General features: G+C 35.4%; 1 protein-coding gene and 1 pseudogene across 9 annotated transcripts in view; one reads left to right on the forward strand and one right to left on the reverse strand.

The window, feature by feature from the left end:
• Positions 1 to 21,534, forward strand: part of TCF12 (transcription factor 12) — a 367,303-nt gene that overhangs the window by 113,081 nt on the left and 232,688 nt on the right. The gene's annotated exons all lie outside the window — the stretch shown is intronic.
• LOC112676237 (U6 spliceosomal RNA) lies at positions 9,881 to 9,975 on the reverse strand (annotated as a pseudogene).

The following is a 21,534-nucleotide window of genomic DNA, read 5'->3' on the forward strand; positions in this document are numbered from 1 at the left end:
ATTTTATAATGTGTATATACTGCAGAAGTTAGACAAAGGGACTAAGTTAAACAAAGATCTAGAGCGACTGCCAAACCTACAAACAACAATGGCACAATGCAGGGAACAGAATGCAGAGTCCAAAGCCAACAGAATCCGAATGTAAATTTGCTAGTTGACAGGCATCACATATAAATGGGCTTATTTTGGCAACTCTTGGAGTTAAAATACAAAAGACATCGCTTATACAAAAGCAAAAGTAATTGAGGGTTTTTTTTTGGGGGGGGGTAATTTTTTAAAGAAAATGTCCTTTCGAAATTTGTAGTAGCCATTTAGTTTCTATGAAGAATGCTGCCTTTCACTTTTGTTAAAATCCATTATTGTTTACTTAATCCCATTGCTAGTGTACTATCTTTCTTCATATTCATGAAAGTTATTTTGGGTGTCATAAGAAGACATGGCCATTACCTCAAAGGTTTGCTGAATGTATATGCTTTTTAAAGTCTTGAGTTGGGCCCATAGTTAGGATCCTTTCTTGTTATGTTTGCAGTATACTTTATATTATGAATATAATTGCCATTTTCCAGCCCTTGCCTGAGTGGCGTTTACTTGATGTAATTACAGAAATGCCTTTCACCTTATTTTGTGTCAAGGAATAAAATAAAGTGAATCCCTAGCTAATTATTTAACTGTTATTAGCTCATCAGATGACCATGGATGAAGGAAAATAAAAATGGGAAGATTTCTTCAAAGATAAAATTAAGGAATTAAAATAAACCATTCTTAAAAATGTATCAGTAATGGGTGTCACTTTTCTTTCTGTTCAAAAAAACAGTGATTCCCTCCCACCATTGGATGGTATTATTTTATAGGAATATTTTTCCTTATGGGTTATTAGGTGTTCTTTTTTCTTTTAATTGTAGTGAAAAAACAGTATTAGGTATACTCTCTTAGGAAAATTTTAAGTGTATAATACAGTATTGTTAACTGTATGCATCAGGTTGGACAGTAGATCTCTAGAACTTTTTCATCTTGCATGATTGAAACTATATCCATTGAACAACTCCCCATTTTCCATTTTCCTTACCATTGACAGCTATTATTCTACTTCTTGCATCTATGAATTTGGCTGCTTTATATATCTCCTATAAATGGAATCATATAGTATTTCTTTCTGTAGTGGCTTATTTCAGTTAGCATAAGGTTCATCTATGTAATGTAAAAAAGGAGTTCCTTTTTAAAAGACTGAATAATATGCCATTGTATGAATATACGTTATTTTCATCATCCATCCAACAGTGGATATTTATGTTGTTTATTTCTTGGCTATTGTGAATAATGCTGCAATTAACATGAGAGTGTAAATATCTCTTCAAGATCCTGTCTTCAGTTCTTTTGGATAAATAAGTCAAAGTAGGATTGCTAGCTCATATGGTAGTTATATTTTTAATTTTTTGAGGAGTCTCCATATTGTTTTCTGTACTGGCTGCACCATTTTACATTCCTACCAAAAGTGTACAAGGTTCCAGTTACTGCAGGTCCTTACCCTATACCTATACTTAATTTCTGTTTTTTATTTATTCATTTTCTGTAATGGCCATCTTAACAGTTGTGAGGTGATACCTAATTGTGGTTTTGATTTGCATTTCTTTCATTACTAATTATGTTGAGAATCTTTGATTATTAATAATGTTGAGAATCTTTTCGTGTACCCGCTGGCCATCTGTATGTGTTCTTTGGAGAAATTTGGGGTTACTCATTTAACAAAATATTTAAGTCACTGAAGTGTCAGTGAAGTAAAAAATACTTGTTTTTTGTGATTGTATGTAATTGAGAAAAAAATATTTATTTTTAAAGTTATTTAAATAAGTTAATTTTATTTTTAAAAATATTTTTATTTATTAATTTGACAGCACAAGCAGGGGGAGAAGGAGAGGCAGACTCCCCGCTGAGCAGGCAGCTTCTTGTGTGGCTCAATTTCAGGACCCTGAGATCATGACATGAGCTGAAGGCAGACACTTAACCTACTGAGCCACCCAGGCACCCCAAGAAAAAATATTTAAACGTGTAAATGTTTAAATGATAATATATATTAGACTGGAAGTAGTTCAATATTTGCTCAGTGATTGCTTTTGGTTTAGCTTATAGTTTTTCAAAAAACTTACTTTTAAATTATATAAACTCATTTTAATATAATTTCAGAAAAAAACAAAAAAACGGTAAGAAGGAAGACAATAAGAATCCAACTTTTTTAATGAAACTATTAGTACTTTTTGTATTTCTTTCCAGTTTTTTCCCCCTCAGGCATTATAGTTACCATGGTAAATAAGCAGTTTGTATCTTGATTTTTTTCTTTTTTTTCCTTTAAACTATGAAGGAAAACAATTTTTATGAAAAGAAGCTTAACAAAAGAAAAATAGAACAATTTTGTTTGTTCAGATTAGAAATTTTCAAATTGGAAACAAAATAAAAGCTTTTAAATTAAATGGGAAAAGTGAAAAAGAGATGCTAGGTGGTACTGATATAGTTCACTATGAGGAGAAAATCAGAAATTAAGAAATTATCAGATTAAGAATTTATCAGATTTTTTTAAAAAAAGATTTTATTTATTTATTTGAGAGAGAAAAGAGCAGGAGCAAGCATGAGCAGGGGTAGGAGGAGGAACAAAGGGAGAGAGAGAAGCAGATTCCCTGCTGAGTAGGAAACCCAACATGGAATTAGATCCTAGGACCCAGAGATCATGACCTGAGCCAAAGGCAGATGCTTAACCAACTGAGCTACCCAGGCGCCCTAAGAATTTCTAAGACTTTTAAAAATAAAGTGTGGTTTAACACTTCTTACACTGTCACTTTATTTACAGTTGACCCTTGAACAACATAGCTTTCAATTGTTCAGGTCCACTTATACATGGATCTTTTTCAGTAAATACAGTCAGTACTGTAAGTGTATTTTCTTTTATGATTTTTCTCAATAACATTTTCTTTTTTCTAGCTTACTTTATAAAGAGTAAAGCATATAATACATGTAACATAAAAAATATGTGTTATCAGCAAGCCTATCTCTGTTAACAGTAAGCTGTTCAGTTTTTAGGGAATCAAAAGTTGTAAGTGGATTTTTGATCATATAGATAGTTGGTGCCCCTGTTCCCCCCACCTCCTCCATGTCATTCAGGGGTCAACTGTATTTTTATTCCAGTGAACTTCTTGTTCATTTAGAGAAACTCTTCCAGGGCATATATTCTTTTTGTTAAATGAATCATCATGTTCAGAAAGCATTCCAGATTTGTGACTGAATCACTTTATAATTTTTCTTCTTTTCCAGCTAATATTTTCCTTCTCATATTTTATCAGTCTTGCTTTTACACGTTTTCTGGCCAGAATTAAATGCACCTTTACTGTGTTAGAATTAAAGTTTTTTATTCTGACTTCCATTCACATGTGATTTTGAGGTTGGTTTCTTAGAGGACTATTTTTAGGGCAACTTCTGCTTGGAAATAATGCAGTATTTTTGAAGGTTCATAGATTTGTTATTTTTTAAAATAATTATTTATTTATTCATGAGAGGCAGAGACATAAACAGAGGGAAAAGCAGGCTCCCTGCAGGGAGCCCAATGCATGACTTGATCCTGGGACCTGGCAGATGCTCCCACTGAGCCACCCCGGCATCCCTATTTGTTATGTGTTTGATACAAATATGTCTTGAGGTCAGTGGAAATTAAATGTGAAGAAGTACATAAAATGTAATCCTTCATCTGTTTGTTGACTTGAACTTGACCAAGTTGGTGGTGTGCTGATGCCTACCACACATATGATGTAAAAAGCAAATAAAAATGTGGTGATTTTGAGTGAATGACAAAGTATGGCTTATCACTCATAATAGTTACTCAGTAGATGCTTATTGAATAGAAGTTGTTTAATTGAGAAAACAGATATAATTAGTGACATAATTATAATATATTCTGTCATGCGTTGCCTTTATCTTTTTAAACAATCCATTGAAACATTTCAGGGAAAGGGTTTTGTGAGGATAGTTTTAAACACTTAGAAACTACTACATGCAAGATGCTCAGCATTTTATATGCTGTCATTAGTAGGTAGAGCCAATGTTACCTGGTTTTTGCAAATGAGAAAACTCAAGCGTAGAAAAAGATGTGACGTTCAAGTCATACAACTTGAACTATGTTTGGGCTACTACCTTGAATCCTTTTTTCACCCTTGTAATATGAAGATACTATTTCCTTTTTACTTTCTTGGTTGTATTCTCATAAAAGCAGGAAAAACCAACGTTGATTTGGCATAAACTTAAATGTCTTTGTAGTTTGAGTATTTATATAGTAGGCTCCAGATATGCTTTATGGTTAGGCTTTGAAAGATGACCTCATTTACTATAAATCGCCATTTATATTAGGCGTTTAAAACACAAGGTAATTACTTCAGCAGTTTCTCAGTATCCAGTCAAAGAGGAACTGATAGTTGAAGAAGCAATACCACAAATGGGAAATCCAACTTAGATTCAGTCACTTCTTTAAGCAGCAGATACCTGCCTTCCCCAGTTTTTCTCAGTAGCAAGATTGCCAAATGAGTTCTCTCACAATGAGAATGAAAAGGCCTTGTCTGAAGTTTCAGACAGCATAACATTTATTGAGCATTTACTATGTGGTAGATATTGTACTATGTGCCTTTAAGTATCATCTCATTTCATTCACTCCTTAGTCTGTGAGTTATGTACTATTATCAACCTCCAGTTTTTGTGGGAGAAATAGCCTTAATAGAGTTGTCATATGCCTAGTAAATGGAAAAGTCAGGAATTGTACTTAGGTTCAGCGGCCAGTAAGGCTTATTTTCCTGATACGGCTTTTGTAGGTACAGTTTGTTAAGCTGAAAAGATAAAGTGAAAGACCAATGAGAGAAATTGGGTATGGAAGGAAATCATCTAGAGATCCTTTTTGCTGGTGGGGGGTGGGGGGGTGGGGGGGAGAGGAGGGCGCTCTTAAACTTCTGGAATAAATATATTAAATATTTAGAATATGTCAAGTTTTCTTCATGCTATCAGTAAATATCTTTCTCTTAAACGTACAGTTCAGTGAGCTTGATAAATGTATACACACCCATGTGTCCAAGGGAGAAATTGAGAGGTTTTTCTGGGATGCAGGAGATTTGGAAGCCAATCTGATCAAAGATAGGAATGCGGTTCTGAAGAAAGAGGAAGAAGCTAGACCATATTGAAAAGCAATGGGAAGAATACCAAACAACTAAGATATTTGGTATTGTGTATGGATATAGAATTGGGTAAATCAATACAGTTCAAGCCTTTCCACTTTGAGACTGACAAGGAGATATCATAGAATTGAATGTGTGTTCACTTGATGAGTTGGCACAAGACACAGATCTGTTTTTAATTACTGGGAAGTCAAAGTATGGTGATTTTTTTCTTCTCTCCTAAAGCAGCTCTGAACAATTTATAAACTCCTCATATTTGCCCATCTTTTCTTCTCTCTTGTTAATGACATAATTGAGGAGGTCAAGTTCCCAAGTCTAGTTCCTTGCTCTTGGGCAGAAATGTATTTAAACTATGCATTTATTTCATCTTTACAAATTCTTTGGGTTGAAGGTTTTAAGGGTTTTAACAGGATGATGATTAACTCACCCAGAGGCCACAGGACAAAGTCAGAATGAATGGGGTTCCTGCTTTAGGAAATACTGCCAACTAAAAGTATTTTGCCAGCATTTTATCACTGATCACTTTTTCATTGGGTCTTAAATACTTGAGAGATATTCTAAATGATACTTAGAAAACATTTTATTTTATTTTATCTTATTTTATTTTATCTTATTTTATTTTTAAAGATTTTATTTTAAAGATTTTATTTATTTTATTTATTTATTTATTTATTCATGACCGACTGAGAGAGAGAGAGAGGCAGAGACACAAGCAGAGGAAGAAGTAGGCTCCATGCAGGGAGCTACTATGCTACTGCAATAACATACTACATCCATGGAAGTATACTTAATTTCCTCTTCTTCTGTTCTGTGTGGATCATGAAGGAAAACATATTTCTGAAAATTTTATAAACTAAACTTTAGCTTCAGCTGAAAAACATGTTCGTCTTGAATATTGAGTGTAAACCACACATTTTTAAAACATGAATCTTTCTACCTTTGACTTGCATTACATTTTCAAAAATAACTTTATATTTACATTCTCACCCTTTAATTTTAGTTTATTTACTGGGTATAATTGGATATAAGCGCCTGTTCATATTCTTTCAGTAACGTTGTAATCGTAGTAAAAGACCAAATCTTCTTTCCTTTTTTGCCAAAGGCATACATTCACTATCATTTATGTAGTTTTTTAGTGTATCATTTTGGTTTGTACTAACTTAGCATTGTTAGTGAACATAATTTGCTGGTATTTCACTTATATACCCTTTGTCCCCAGGGAACCTACAAATTTACAGTTACATGTGCACAAAACTGTGTGTGTTCATAACATGATAAAAGTCACTTTTAATCTGATATTGATTTAAAATGGTATTTTGCTCTCTACAGTATAAATAGCCTTCATGCATTAAGTCTTCAGAAATCTCTGAATCATCTGAACAGTCTTTCCTTAGTTCTCTTTGTATAGTTCTTCAAAGCATAATTTTTTTTTTAATTTTATTTATTTATTTGACAGAGAGAGAGACAGCACAAGCAGGGGGAACAGCAGAGGGAGAGGGAGAAGCAGACTCCCTGCTGAGCTGGGAGCCCTATGCAGGGCTCGTTCCCAGGACCCTTGGGATCATGACCTGAACCTAAGGCAACTGACCAAGCCACCCAGGCGCCTCCAAAGCATAATTATTTTAAATATGTGACAGCATTGTGCTGTTTGCATTGGTAATGATCAATTATTTTATTTCATATTGCCAGTCCCAAAATTGGGAGAAAGGGATATTCATTGTAGGAATAGATAGCATTTGGAAGGTAATAGAAAGGTAGAACTTGGGTTTGCACTTTTTCTTTTAAATGACAAAACTCTTTCAGATATCTGCCTTCCATTGCTTCAACAAAGCCTATCAAATCACCATGTCATCCTTGCCACATGGGTGTGGACTTTTATTTGAACTTCATTTTTTTTTTTCTTTTATTTGAACTTCAAATGAATACTACTGAGTGTCAGCATCTTTTTCTTATGGTCTCTAATACTGGGGGCCAATTGCTGTGGATATCCACTACTACTTCAAAAGCTGTAGTTTGACTAGGGTATTATCATTCCAAGCTATAATTTTAGTATTTAAGTATGGGGTTTTTGGAGGGTGGGGGTAGGGGTTCAGAATAAGAGTATAACATTTTCAAAGCTTTTTAAGGAGGGTGGGTGACCTTTTAAAACATTTTAAAGAGGGTGGGGTGACTTTTTGGGGGGGTAGAATTTACATACAGTGAAATAAATGGATTTTTTGGAGGATGGGGGCAGATGGAGAGGGAGAGAGAATTTTAAGTAAGCTCCATGCCCAGTGCAGAGCCCCATGCAGGGCTTGATCTCACAACCCGAGCCAAAATCAGGAGTCCAACGCATAACCAATTGAGCCACCCAGACACCCCAAATGGATATTAAATGTACAGTTCAATGAGCTGGATAAATGTGTACACACCCATATAATCAATACTTCAATCAAGATAAAAAACATTTATCCCATGCCATGTTATTAATACAGTAAAGTGCTTCTAGGATTGAACACCTGTTTTTCAAGCTGCTTGGAATGTTGGTGGACAGCTCTCACCAAAGAGCGTTTAAGGGTTGCTTTCTGCTGGAAAAGGCTATCTTGGTCTTGTCACATCTACTTTCTGGGGTCTGCATATATCCAATGACTGGTCAATGCAGTGGTAGGATAGAGGAAGAGTATAAAGATCTTGGTTCACTTGCTGTTATTTAGGACAGTTTCTGAGGCCCATCCCAGTTTGAGAATTCCCCATGTGGTGGCCTAAGGGATTTGTTGCTCTTGTATCACAATTCAGCTTCTTCCTGTACTACACCACTTGTGCTACCTTCAACTCATCATAGGCAGTGAGCATGAGAACTTCCCAGTGGACTTTTTGAACACACATATCCACCTAAGTCTGTTTCCTGGGAAACCTAACCTGTAGCACCTCAAAAGTTCCCTCATGGCCCCTTCTAAACAACCCCTCACTTACACAAACAACCATCATTCTTGTTTTATTACCTTAGATTAATTTTGCCACTTCTAGAACATTGTGTAAATAGAATATAATAGTACGTTCTCTTTTGAGCCTAGCTTTGCTAAAAAGATACATCCAAGTTGTGTATAGCACTTTGTTCTTATTGCTCAATAGCAGTGTTCCATTGCATTAATAAACCATGATATATTTATCCATTTAGGTGTCTGCAGTCATTAGAACTGTTTTAAGTGTTTGGCTACTATGATGAGGCTGCTGCTACAAACAGTCTTGGGTAATTCAATTTGTGAACATAAACATTTTTATTTCTCCTGGTAAATATGAAGAGTGGAACCTCTCAGTCATATGTAGAAATATGTTTAATTTTCTAAAAAATTGCTGAAGAGTTTTTCAAAGTGGTTTCACTATTTTATACTCCTACCAGCAGTGTATGAGAGTTCTAGTTGCTCTGCATTCTTTCCAGTACTTGTTACGTATTGGATATGTTATATTTAGTTTTGTTATGTTATTTACATGTTGTGCTTTCGTTCTTCCCTTTCTCACTTCTTTTTGGTTAATCAAATATTTTTTGTATTCTATTTTAATATCTTGAATGACTTTTTAGCTGTACCTCTTTAAATTATGTTTAAGGATTGCTCTAGGGATTAAAATATACACTCATTACAGTCTACATGTGCTTTATATTTTATCATATCAATATAAAATTAAGGATTTTTAAAAAGATTTTATTTATTTACTCATGAGAAACACAGAGAGAGAGAATGGCAGAGACACAGGTAGAGGGAGAAGCAGGCTCCATGCAGGGAGCCCGATGTGGGACTCCATCCTGGGACTCCAGGATCACACCCTGGGCCGAAGGCAGGCACTAAACCACTGAGCCACCCGGGCTGCCCTAAAATTAAGGATCTTGAAAAGAATTATTTCATTGACTTTTTTTATTCTTTGTCGTAAAAATATTTTAAAGTTTTCAAAACAACTTCATAATTTCTACTTTAAACAATCCTATGCACTTTAAAGAAAATTGAGGAAAATTAGTCATTTATCCTTATATGATTGCTGTTTCTATTCTTTCCTTCTTGTGGATCCAAATTTTATCTGGTATCATTTTTCTTCAGCATGAAAACTTTTGTTAGAATTTCTTGTATTTCAGATCTCTAGGCAGTTATTCTCAGATGGCTTTTTTTTCTCTTAGAACTGTAATGATGTCATTTTATTGTCTTTGGCCTCCATTGTTTTTGATGAGTGGTCAGCCTTTACTTATATAATTTTCCTCTTATGTAATTTGTCTTTCTTCTCTCTGGTTGAATGTGAGGTTTCTTTCCTTGTGTTTGCATTCAGCATTTTGATGACTGTGTGTATTGGTGAGGTTTGCTTTGTATTTTTCATGCTTAGAGGTTACTAAAGTCAGTGGACCTGCATGCAGTCAGTGTTTTTCAGATTTGTGGAAATTTTTGGAATTTTTTCCTCCCAGATGTATATTCTTTGTCATTTTCTCATCTACTTCTCATATCTTGATTACATTTATTTTAGACTATTTAACAAGTAGCTAAGGTGCTATTTCTTTTTTCCAATATTTTTTTCTACTTCATATTGGATAATTTTATTGATTTCTATTCATTTTCATTTATAATTTCTTCTAGTTCCAGTTATTTAGCTTATTCAGTAAATTTTTACTTCCATTAATACAGTTTTATATTCTAGAATTTCCATTTACTTTCCCTTTTTTAAAAACTATAGAGTGCTTCAAAATTTGTGTGTCATCCTTGTGCAGGGGTCATGCTAATCTTCCCAGTTTTAGTAGATGTACTACCAAAATGAGCATTAGAATTTTCATTTTCAAATATTTTTCCATTTTCTCTGTTGAGAGTATCCCATCTGTCCATTCATTTTGACCATCTTTTTAAAAAGTCTTTGAATATATAATAGCTGCTTCAAAATCCTTTCCTTTTTTTTTTTTTTTTTTAAAGATTTTATTTATTCATGAAAATACACAGAGAGGAGAGAGAGAGGCACAGACAGAAGCAGGCCTCATGCAGGGAGCCTGACATGGGACCCAATCCCGGGTCTCCAGGGTCAGGCCCTGGACTGAAGGCAGCGCTAAACCGCTGAGCCACCCGGGCTGCCCAAATCCTTTCCTTCTTATTCCAGCATCTATCATCCCGCCATATGGAGTGTTTTTCCCAGGCTGTATTTCCCAGGTCATATTTTTATTTCTCCACACCTGTATTTTTTTATTTTATTTTATAAAATGTACAAGATGTGTTGTAGAGGTTTTAGTTTCTCTTCTGCAAAGTTTTGTTTTTTTTTTGCTCTGGTAAGTAGTTACATTATTGATCAATTATCTTGAGGATTGGTTTTATGTTTTGTTAAAGCAGGTTTGTAGAAAGCCCAAATTATTTACCAAGCATCCCTGATTAGTTTCCTCTATGGTACCAGTAGTTGAAATCTATGGTCAGTTATTTGAATCTTCTAGATGCTGCTTTCAGTTGGTTTTTTTGTATTGTCCCCTATGTTTGTATTGTTAGTTCATCCAAGGATTTGAGCAGAGTTAAAATGTAAATTTTTGAACCTTTCCCAACTGTGGCTTTATCCTTTCTATGATTTCCCTCCTTACTTTCCAGACATATTGGCATTCCCAAATCCTGTTTTCTGGCTTCTTAAACAAAGAAGATAGTAGCTTTCTGCTTGTTCACCCACAATATACCATGCTGACTATGGGGTGTCTTCATTGGACATACCATATAGATTTGGATCTTATTCAGTGAATCTGTTTTTTTTTTTTTTTTCCTGATCAGATCCTTTCCAATTTCTGCCTACTTTTGGTCACTATTTTTGCCTTCAAGTAGTTTTTAAAATTTTGTTTGGGTGCCTGGGTGGTTCAGTCAGTTAAGGGTCTGCCTTTAACTTGGGTCTTGATCCCAGGGTTCTGAGATCAAGCCAGCTTCCCACTCCCTGCTCCATGGGGTTTGCTTCTTCCTTTGCCCCTCCCTGTAAGCACACATTCACACTCTCTCTCTCAAATAAATGAAATCTTTAAAAAAAAAGTGTTTTCTCCATAGTTTATAATTGTTACTTTCAATTGAATACCTTAGAAAAATGGCCACTAGAACATTTTGTTGTCATATAAAACTTTTCTTTTCACCCCAGAAACATTTCTTGTACTACTTCCTAGTCAGCTCTACTGTAGAAGCAACCGTCTTTATTTTTATCACTGTGATTTTGTTTGTTCTGTTTTAGATCAATATATGAATGGTACCTTTTTATCTGATTTTTTTTACTAATCATAAGGCTACCGAGATTTTTTGCATGTTGTTGTGTATACCACTAATCCATTTCTTTATATTGCCAAACAGGATTGCTTCTAATGAATATACTACAGATCTTTCTGTAGTTTAAAAAGATTTTTATTTATTGAGAGAGGGAGAGAGAGCACAAGTGGGGATGAGGGAAAGAGTGGCGGGGAGAGAGAGGGAGAAGCACACTCCCTGTTGAGCAGGGAGCCATGGGCCAGGCTCTATTCCAGGACCCTGGGATCATGACCTGAGCTGAAGGCAGATGCTTAACAACTGAGCTACCTAGGTGTCCCTGTTCTTTTTTTAAACTAGTGGTCACCTGGATTGTTTCCAGTTTTAGCTGTTATGAACAGTCCTCAATACTAGTATAAAAGTCTGTTTATGACTGTTTTTTTCTCACTATATCTTGGGCAAATACCTAGGGATAGATTGTTATACCATAGGGTATGTATATTTTTATTTTCTAATAAACTGCCAGTTTTCTGAAGTGTATCATTTTACATGCCCACAGACAATATGTAAGATTTGGTATACAGATCTTATTTTTATGCCAAAATTATATTCTGTTATTTAATAGAAGTATTTTTTAGTGTGTATTTTTAGTTGCTGATAAATAGTTTTGATAAGCACTCCTCTGTTTTTAAACTAAAGATACTCTGAAGTAGCTGATTTGTTTATATAGGCAGTGACCAGCTTTTCCAGCTAGTTTTAACAGTCCCAAAGGTGGATGCTGTGATAAGTTTTTTATCTAATTATTCATCTTTTAAAAGATTTTACTGAAAAAAATAAAAGATTTTATTTATTTATTCATGAGAGATATATATAGAGAGAGGTAGAGAAATAGGCAAGGGGGAGAAGCAGGCTTCCTGTGGGAACCCGACACGATTCCAGGATTCCAGGATCATGCCCTGAGTAGAAGGCAGACACTCAACAGCTGAGCCACCCAGGTGTCCCCTAATTATTCATCTTTATAAGTTGTAGATATTTTCAGGTGATTTAAGTTCAATTATTTTTTTTGTGGGTTAGACACTAATTATGAGAGTTCAAAATTAGAAATCCACACATGACCCTAATTTTTGCTTACATGGTACTACAATAAATATACATGATTGTGAGCAAGAGAGTTTTAGTTATTTCCATTAGAGGACTGTGTCAGGGATCTCAGCTGAGTGTCTTCTTGCTATGGTTACCTTTGTGTTTTGGTTGTCAGTTTTGTCCTTTATGAAGGCTCCTTTGCAAAAACTCATGCTATTAAGTAAGACTGGGGAAGGGATCCCGGGGTGGCTCAGCAGTTTGGCACCTGCCTTTGGCCCAGGGCGTGATCCTAAGGTCTCGGGATCGAGTCCCGTGTCGGGCTTCCTGCATGGAGCCTGCTTCTCCTCTGTGTCTCTGCCTCTCTATCTGTGTCTCTCATGAATGAATGAATAAATAAATAAAATCTTTTAAAAAAAAGTAAGACAGGGGAGAATTAGTTTAAGATCACTAGAAAGTCATACTTGCCACTAGAAAACCTGCCCTTATATTAATTTCTAGTGTTATTTTTGTGTGTAAAAGCTTTTTTTTTTAATTGAGCTAGTTCTGTGTATTATTAGTGTAGGTGATACAAATAAGATCTGACCATGCTCTTTAATTGGAGAATGCTTGTTAATGGAGTTCACATAAGAACAGTTATAACCTCTGTGCTGTGTGATACAGATTTTTAAGTGCAGTAAAAGTATTGAAGGGAATTGAGTAAGGATTAGTGAGGTTGGGCAAGCTGTACAGCAAAGGTGGAATTGAAAGTGACCATTAAACCAGTAAGACTTAATTAGAAGAGGTAGAAGTGCTAAGAGGAGTAAGAAGAGCAAAGAAATGCTCATGTATGGTGGATACTATGTGCAATAAATATGTCTCAGGGTTACAGTCGAGAGTTTGAATGGTAAGACACTGAATGACAGGTGCTTGATGGTGAGATTACTGTGTCTTGTGCACCTCTGAATTACCAGTACCTAGAATCCTCCTAAACCGTGAGTATGTTATGCCATAGCAAAGAATGAGTAAGTTTTTTTTTGACTACTAGGGTTGGAAGGGAAGAGGCCATCAAAAGCTTAAAGCATAGGAGGGGCAAAACCCAGTGCAAGTGACAGTAAACATTTGTAGAACAGATGATTAAATATTCCATTTCTGGTTGAAGAATTTAGGATTTATTCTCTTGGTAGTGGGGCACTGAAACTGTTTACTTTTAAAATCTGAGGGGAATGCATTTTAAAGGATTGTTTTAGTAAAATTACATGGGCAGGATATTATAAGCTGGTGAAATGTTACATAATAGTGTTTTAGGAAGATTCAGAGAGTCACTAGGAAAAAAAAAAGTCTAAGTAAGGATATCATGAAATCCCAGAATAAGAAGGAACAGAAAGGCTGCCTCAGGATACATTCATAAGGAATACTCAGTACAGGGATAGTGGAGAGAGAAGAGAAGGGAGAGTCAAAGATGATTCCAGTTTACAAGTCTAGTTGACCCAAACTACTATAGTATTACTTGCAGTATTAGAAATATTAATAGGGTCCAAACGCATATGAGAAAGAAATAAACGACATACAGAGTTTGTTATTAAGATACAGGATGGGTTTTAGGTAATGACAGGAAAGCCAAATGAAAGCTGCCAGCAAGAATTTGATGATTTTTTTTAAGATTTTATTTATTTATTAATGAGAGAGAGAGAGAGGGAGAGAGAGAGGCAGAGACACAGAGGGAGAAGCAGATTCCATGCAGGGAGCCCGACGTGGGACTTGATCCTGGGTATCCAGGATCAGGCCCTGGGCTGAAGGCAGCGCTAAACTGCTGAGCCACCTGAGCTGCCCAAATTTGATGATTTAAGAACCAAAATACAGAACTGATATTAAGGCTGGGAATATGTATTGTAAGTGTCATTTTGAAGAGATAGTCAAAATCATAAAACTGATTGTTGTCCAAAGGGACATGTCCAACGTGAGGAACATGGGATGAAGAGCAGGTACTTTTAGTTTTCACACGAAAGAGAAAGTGATACTTTGCAGAAATAGAGGCCCAAAGGTTAATGTCAGCAAATCCCCAGAGACGCAACATGGTTAACAGAATTAACTGCCATAGAGCATAGGTAGGCAAAATATCCATGGTTTGTCACCTATATTTGTAGATAAAGCTTTATTGGAATACAACCACTCTTTATATTTTATCTGGCTGCTTTTGTTCTACATAGTAGGGTTGAATAGTTGGTTAGGAGAGTGTATGGTCCACAAAGCCTAAAATATTTACTGTATGGCCATTTACAGGAGAAGTTTACTGACCTCTGATACAGAGATATTAGAAACCAAGACCAACAGAGGGTCTTTGTATTTTATTTTGGGTTAATCTTTGAGGATTTGAAAAAATTCAGTTTTATCTCATAAACAGACATTAACTTGAGAGCCTTCTGTGTGCCTGACATTTGGATTTGCTGCTGTGGTCTAGGAAGAGACTGGATAGATACAAGAAATTTATTAATGAGTGAGTGAATAAATTGGGAAGAGTGCAGGTGGTCAGTGTAAATTTTTGTGAGTCTAGAAAGAAATAAGTCATAGTTTAAAGAATATATGAGGAAGACATTTTTAAATATAGGAGAAATATGAAGGAAAAATTTTTACGGAGTTCTTCTGAGAGGCAGAGTGTGTTGCCATTGCAGGAATTAATGGTCTAAGACTTGAACGCAGGGAGTACACAGGCCTCATTACAGGAAATGAATAGAATTGTTTGTGGAATTAAGTTAAGAATAGTAATTGCTCACACAGCTGTTTTTAAATAGCAAATTGTGTTAGGTAATCAGCAAAAATCCACTAAAATGAACTTGGTAGTTATGCAGAAGCTGCTTTATTGGTACTGACTTATGATCCTAATGGGTACTATAAAAACAAACAAACAAACTAAAAACCTATGTATGCAGTTTTCACATTGGTGTGCTACTGTATGTTTTTTGTTTAATGTACAATTGTAATGTTTTCATCTTCCTTTCTCCACCACCAAACCCAAATATAATTGTCTTGTTCAAAAAGAGCAGCACCATGAACTTTATGAGCACACAGAGCAATGAGGTGTGTTCTTATTGAAAGAAGTGGTATCTGTTTGCTTCTCTGTCTTCCTCCCTAGACAAAAATGGAATGTTTGTGTGGTTGGATTTAGGGCTACTAATTTTTTTTCTCTGTATTTTGTTGTACTTTACTTTAGTTCTTTTAAATAAATATGCCTGTTTCTTAGTACTCCCTTTTAATTTATTTGTTAGCTTCTTAGCAATGCCTATGCTTTTTGGGGGGTAGCTTCTCTAAGTATGTTAATACACATCATTAACTTCTCACAGTCTATTTAGAGTTAATATTCGTACCAGTTCACGTAAAATGCAGAACTCTTGTGACCTTACAAGTCTATTTACCTCTATCTCTGCCTTCCTTTATGCTATGTTTTTCATAAGAATGATTTCTAAATATATTTTAACTTCTATAAGAGAATGTTATGCAAATATACCTCAGAAATATTGTGGGTTTCCTTCCAAATCACTATCAGTAAAGTGACTATTGCAATAAAGTGAGTCAAATGATTTGCTTTTCCATTGCATCCAAAAGTTATATTTATACTATATTGTAATCTGTTAACTGTGCAGTAGCATTATGTATAAAGAAACAATGTACACACCTTAATTTAAAAATACTTCACTGTTAAAAAATGCTAGCCATCATCAGAGCTTTCAGTAAATTGTCATCTTTTTGCTGGTAGAGGTTCTTTTTTTTTTTTTGTCTTTCTCTGACATTTCTTCTTTTTTTTTTAATAATAAATTTAGTTTTTATTGGTGTTCAATTTGCCATTGTACAGAATAACACTCCGTGCTCATCCCGTCAAGTGCCCCCCTCAGTGCCTGCCACCCAGTCACCTCCACCACCCTCCCTCCTCCCCTTCCACCATCCCTAGTTCGTTTCCCAGAGTTAGTTTTCCATGTTCTGTCTCCTTTTCTGCTATTTCCTACCCATTTCTTCTCCCTTCCCCTCTATTCCCTTTCACTATTATTTATATTCCCCAGATGAATGAGACCATATAATTAGAGGTTCTTGCTTTGATCTTGATGGCTGCAGATTGATCAGGGGAATGGTTGCTGAAGGTTGGGGCAATTTCTCAAAATGCCAGTGAAGTTTGCTGCATCAACTGCCTCCTCCTTTCACAGATGATTTCTTTTGTAGCGTCTGATGCTATTTGTTAGCATTTTACCCACAGTAAAAACTTTAAAAATTGGAGTCAGTCTTTTCAGACCCTACTACTGTATTATCAACTTACCCACAGTAAAAACTTTAAAAATCGGAGTCAGGCTTTTCAGACCCTACCACTGTCTTATCAACTTACCCACAGTAAAAACTTTAAAAATCGGAGTCTTTTCAGACCCTACCACTGTTTTATCAACTAAGTTTTTTATAATATTCTAAATCCTTTTGTTTTCATCTCAGCACTCTTCACAGCATCTTCACCAGGAGTAAATTCCATCTCAAGAAACCACTTTCTTTTCTTTCTTTTTTTTTTTTTTTTTTTTAAGAAACCACTTTCTTTACTCATCAGCTCCTCATCCGTTAAAATTTTATCATGAAATTACAGCAATTTAGTCACATCTTCAGAATCCACTTCTAATTCTAGTTTTCTTGATATTTCCACATGATCTGCAGTTTCTTCTCCACTGAAGTCTTTACCCCCTTAAAGTCATTCATGAGCATTAGAATCAGCTTCTTCCAAACTCCTGTTCATGTTGATATCTTTACCTCTTCCCATGAATCACACATGTTCTTAATGATATCTAGAGTGGTGAATCCTTTCCAGAAGGTTTTTAGTTGACTTTGCACAGATCCATCAGAGGAGTTGTTAGTAGTAGCAGCACTAGCCTTATATGAAATGTATTTTTTCAATAAGATAGGAAAGTAAAAATTACTTCTTGATCCATAGCTGCAGAATGGATGTGGTGGTGAGCAGGCATGAAAACAACATTAATCTCATTGTATATCTCCATCAGGGCTCCTGGATGACCAGGTGCCCTGCAAATGTGAGTGGTAATGTTTTGAAAGGAATCTTTTTTTTATCCTGAGCAGTAGGTGTGAACAGTGGGCTTAAAATATTCAATAAACCGTGTTGTAAACAGATAGGCTGTCATCCAGGCTTTGTCATTCCATTTATAGAGCACACACAGATAGAATGTATTTAGCATGATTCTTAAGGTCCCTAGGATTTTCATCTTGGTAACTGAGCATTAGCTTCAACTTCAGGTCAGGTCACCAGCTGCATTAGACCCTAACAATACATTCTGTCCATTGAAGATTTGAAGCCAGGCATTGACTTCTTCTGTCCAGTTATTCAAATCCTAGATGGCATCTTTTTCCAATATAAGACTATTTCATCTACACTGAAAATCTTTTGTTTATTACAGCCACCTTTTAAAAATTACATTAGCTAGATCTTCTGGATACTTGTTGCAGCTTCTGCATCAATGTGTGCTGCTTCACTTTGCACTTTTATGTTGTGGGGATGGCTTCCTTCCCTAACCTTATGAATCAGCCTCTGCTAGCTTCAAACTTCTGCAGTCCCCTCATCTTTCTCAGCCCTCATAGACTTGTGGAGAGTTAAGGCTTTGCTTTGGATTAGGCTTTGGCCTAAGGGAATATTGTAACTGCTTTGGTCTTCTGTCCAGACCACTAAATCTTCATATCAGCATTAAAGGTGTTTTGCTTTCTCATCAGTCATGTATTCACTGGAATAGTACTTGTAATTTTCTTCCAGAACTTTTCCTTTGTATTCATAACTTGGCTGTTTGGCAAGGAGACCTAGCTTTGGGCTTGTCTTGGATTTTGACATGCCTTTCTCACTAAGCTTTATTCATTTCTAGCTTTTGATTTAAAGTCAGAGATGTACAGCTCTTTCTTTTACTTGAACACTTACAGGCCATTGTAGGGTTATTCATTGGCCTGATTTCAATATTGTTGTGTCTCAGGGAACAGGGAGGCTTGAGGAGATGGAGAATGAGAGTGAGAGAGTTGGGGAGTAGTAAGTTGGTAGAGCAGTTGGAATACACACCACGTTTATTAAGTTCACATGGGTGCAGCGACTCCCCAAAACAGTTACAATAGTAACATGAAAGATCACTGATCATCATAATAAGTATAATAATGATGACAAATATGAAATATTGCAAGAATTACCAAAATATGACGTAGAAACATTAAGTGAGAAATGCTTTTGGAAAAATGGTGCAAATAGACTTGTTCAATGCAGAGTTGCCACAGACTTTCAGTTTGTAATAAATACAGTGTCTGTGAAGGACATACTGTGCCTGTAATTTTTTATATAAATGTTTTAGCAAAGTTAAAAGGAAAATATAAGCTTTTATATTTACGATTTCTGATGCTCTTCTTTCCCTCCTCAGTTTCCAAAATTCTCTCTGGTAACATTTGCTTCAACTTGAAGAACTTCTTTAGTAGTTATTGTACTGCAGTTTCTTTTCTTTTTTTTTTTTTGAGAATGGATTTCACCTCCATTGTTGAAAGATACTTGTATTTTGGTTGATACCCCTCCTTTCCTTTTGCTTTAAAGATGTGTTTCCACATGTATTGACATCCATAGTTTGTGGGGACAAGTTTGCAATAATTTGAATTGTAGTTTTTCTGTATGTAATATGTCTCTTTTACCACTTTGAACTTTATCTTTGTATTTTTGGTTGTCAGAAGTTGACTGTATATGTCTAGGTATGGGTTTTTTTCATATTTACCCTGTAGAGGCTTACTGAGTGTCTGTAATTGGTTTATGTTTATGTCTCTTACCACATTTGTGGAATTTGGGGCCATTATTCCTTAACATTTTTTTCCTATTTTCTTTATTCTGCCATTTATGCCTATGTTAAACTTTTTAATATCTTCCCTTAGGTTTCTAAGGTCCTGTTGATTTTCAATATTTTTTCCTGTTTTTATCAAATTGAATTATTTCTATTGAGCAGTCATCAAATTTGCCCTTTTCTCTGTCATCACCATTCTTACTTTATACACATTCTGGACATTTTTTTTTTTTTTAAGATTTTAGATACTTTAATTTTTATTTCTAAGACTTATATCTGTTATCTTCTGTATTCTTTTTTACCTGTTAGATTTTCTGTCTTTTCTTTCATTTTGAGCATATGTCCTTTACTTCATTAAGCCTGGTTACAGTATCTACTTTAATGTCCTTATCTGAAAATCTCAAATCTGGGCCATCTGAGGTTGATCTCCCTTGATTATCTTTTCTTTTGAGATTGGGTCATATTTCATTATGAAGGAATTTAGGATTGTATTCAGAATATCGTGAATGTTATTTTTGTGGAAATTTTGTTTTCTTTCCTTGTTCCTCCAAAGAGTTTGGATTTTTTTGTTTTAGTGACCATTAATTGGATTAGACTTAAAGTGCAGTCTGTTGCCTGAGGTTGGCACCTGCTCAAATCTCAGTTCGATCTTTTTAGCCTCAGATACAGACTGCCTTAGCCTGCCCTGTGAATATGTGCTTCAGGGCTCTGCCACGACTGGTGCAGAGATATACCAAAAATTTGATACTGCTCTTTTATGTATCTCTTCTTTTGGGGATTTTGTCATTACATGGCTGTCTTCGCTCTGCCCTCTTTTTCTTCAAGCTAGAAAGACCGTTTTTCATTGGAACTCTAGTTCCTGCCTGTTGTGGCTACTGCTTATGTGCAGAATAAAGCTTTAAGAATGAGAAAGTCACTTATTCTAGTCATTTTTTCCAAGTTTATATTCTCATCGAAAATCAGCCTGGTTTTGTTCATTGTCCAGAGCTTTAAGTAGTTGTTTTATATTTGTATTTTCCCCCAGAATTTATAGAAGCTCTCTGTGGGTGCTTACGGCATTGTTTTGGAAGCTGAGCATAGTAGGTCACTTTTAAGATTTCCTCTAACATATTTGCAATCTGCTTTTTAAAATAATACTTTGTTTAAAAAATAATTATTATTTTACTAATTCTTGATCTACTTAGATTGCTAGACATTAACTTTTCTATTTTGGATCTTTTTAACCCATCCGTGGTTGTTGAATTCTTATGACAGACAGTTATATGAATGCCCTAGTTTAATATGTTCTTAATCATTCAATAAACATTTGAATGCAGAATATGACACTTCTGCTAGGTACCAGAAGAACATAGAGATGAACAAAGTATGCTCCCTACCATAAAGTTTTATTTGTACAATGCAAATGAACACAACCAACAGAGTTTACGACAGAATAAGTGCAAATAAACTTCTCAAGAAGTGATCCCTGGGTGGCTCAGCGGTTTAGCGCCTGCCTTCAGCCCAGGGCGTGATCCTGGAGTCCTGAGATCGAGTCCCACATCAGGTTCCCTGCATGGAGCCTGCTTCTCCCTCTGCCTGTGTCTCTGCCTCTCTCTCTCTCACTGTGTCTCTCATGAATAAATAAAATCTTAAAAAAAAAAAAAGTGTAGTTAATTTAGACTTAGTTAATGGAGAACACTTCTCAGAGGGGGAGGGCATTTAATCTTAGGCTGAATCAAAATTAGAAGTTTAATAAGTTGGGAATTAGATGAAGGTGGATATTCTGGGGCTAGGGAACAGTAGGGGTAGAATATGAATTTGGTATGTTTAGGGAGTGATTAATGTCCGGATGAGGGTGGAAGCATTGAGTTTTTGAAGAGATACTGTAAGTACTGAAGATGAAAAGGTAGCTTGAGACCACCTGGAAGAATGCCACACTCAGGAGTATGAATATTATTCCTGAAGCAGCAGAGGATCACTATTTGTGGAGTGAATGGATCTGATCCAACTTGTGTTTATGACAAGGTAATGTACTGGCAACATTAAGTGTGGATTGAAATGGAAATAAAATAGATGAACAAGCAATACATAGTATCTGAACCAGAGCACTGTATACATGAAGGGAACGAGTGTGGTAGTTGAGGTATTGATGAGGTAGAAATTAATGTGAAGAGTGATTAAGGAAATAAGAAAGAAAGGTGTTACAAATTCAAGAGATTCATTACATTTCTAACCACACTTGTAAATATCCCAACATCATGC

This window comes from Canis lupus, chromosome 30, assembly GCF_003254725.2.
Source record: "Canis lupus dingo isolate Sandy chromosome 30, ASM325472v2, whole genome shotgun sequence".
Classification (NCBI taxonomy): Eukaryota; Metazoa; Chordata; class Mammalia; order Carnivora; family Canidae; genus Canis; species Canis lupus.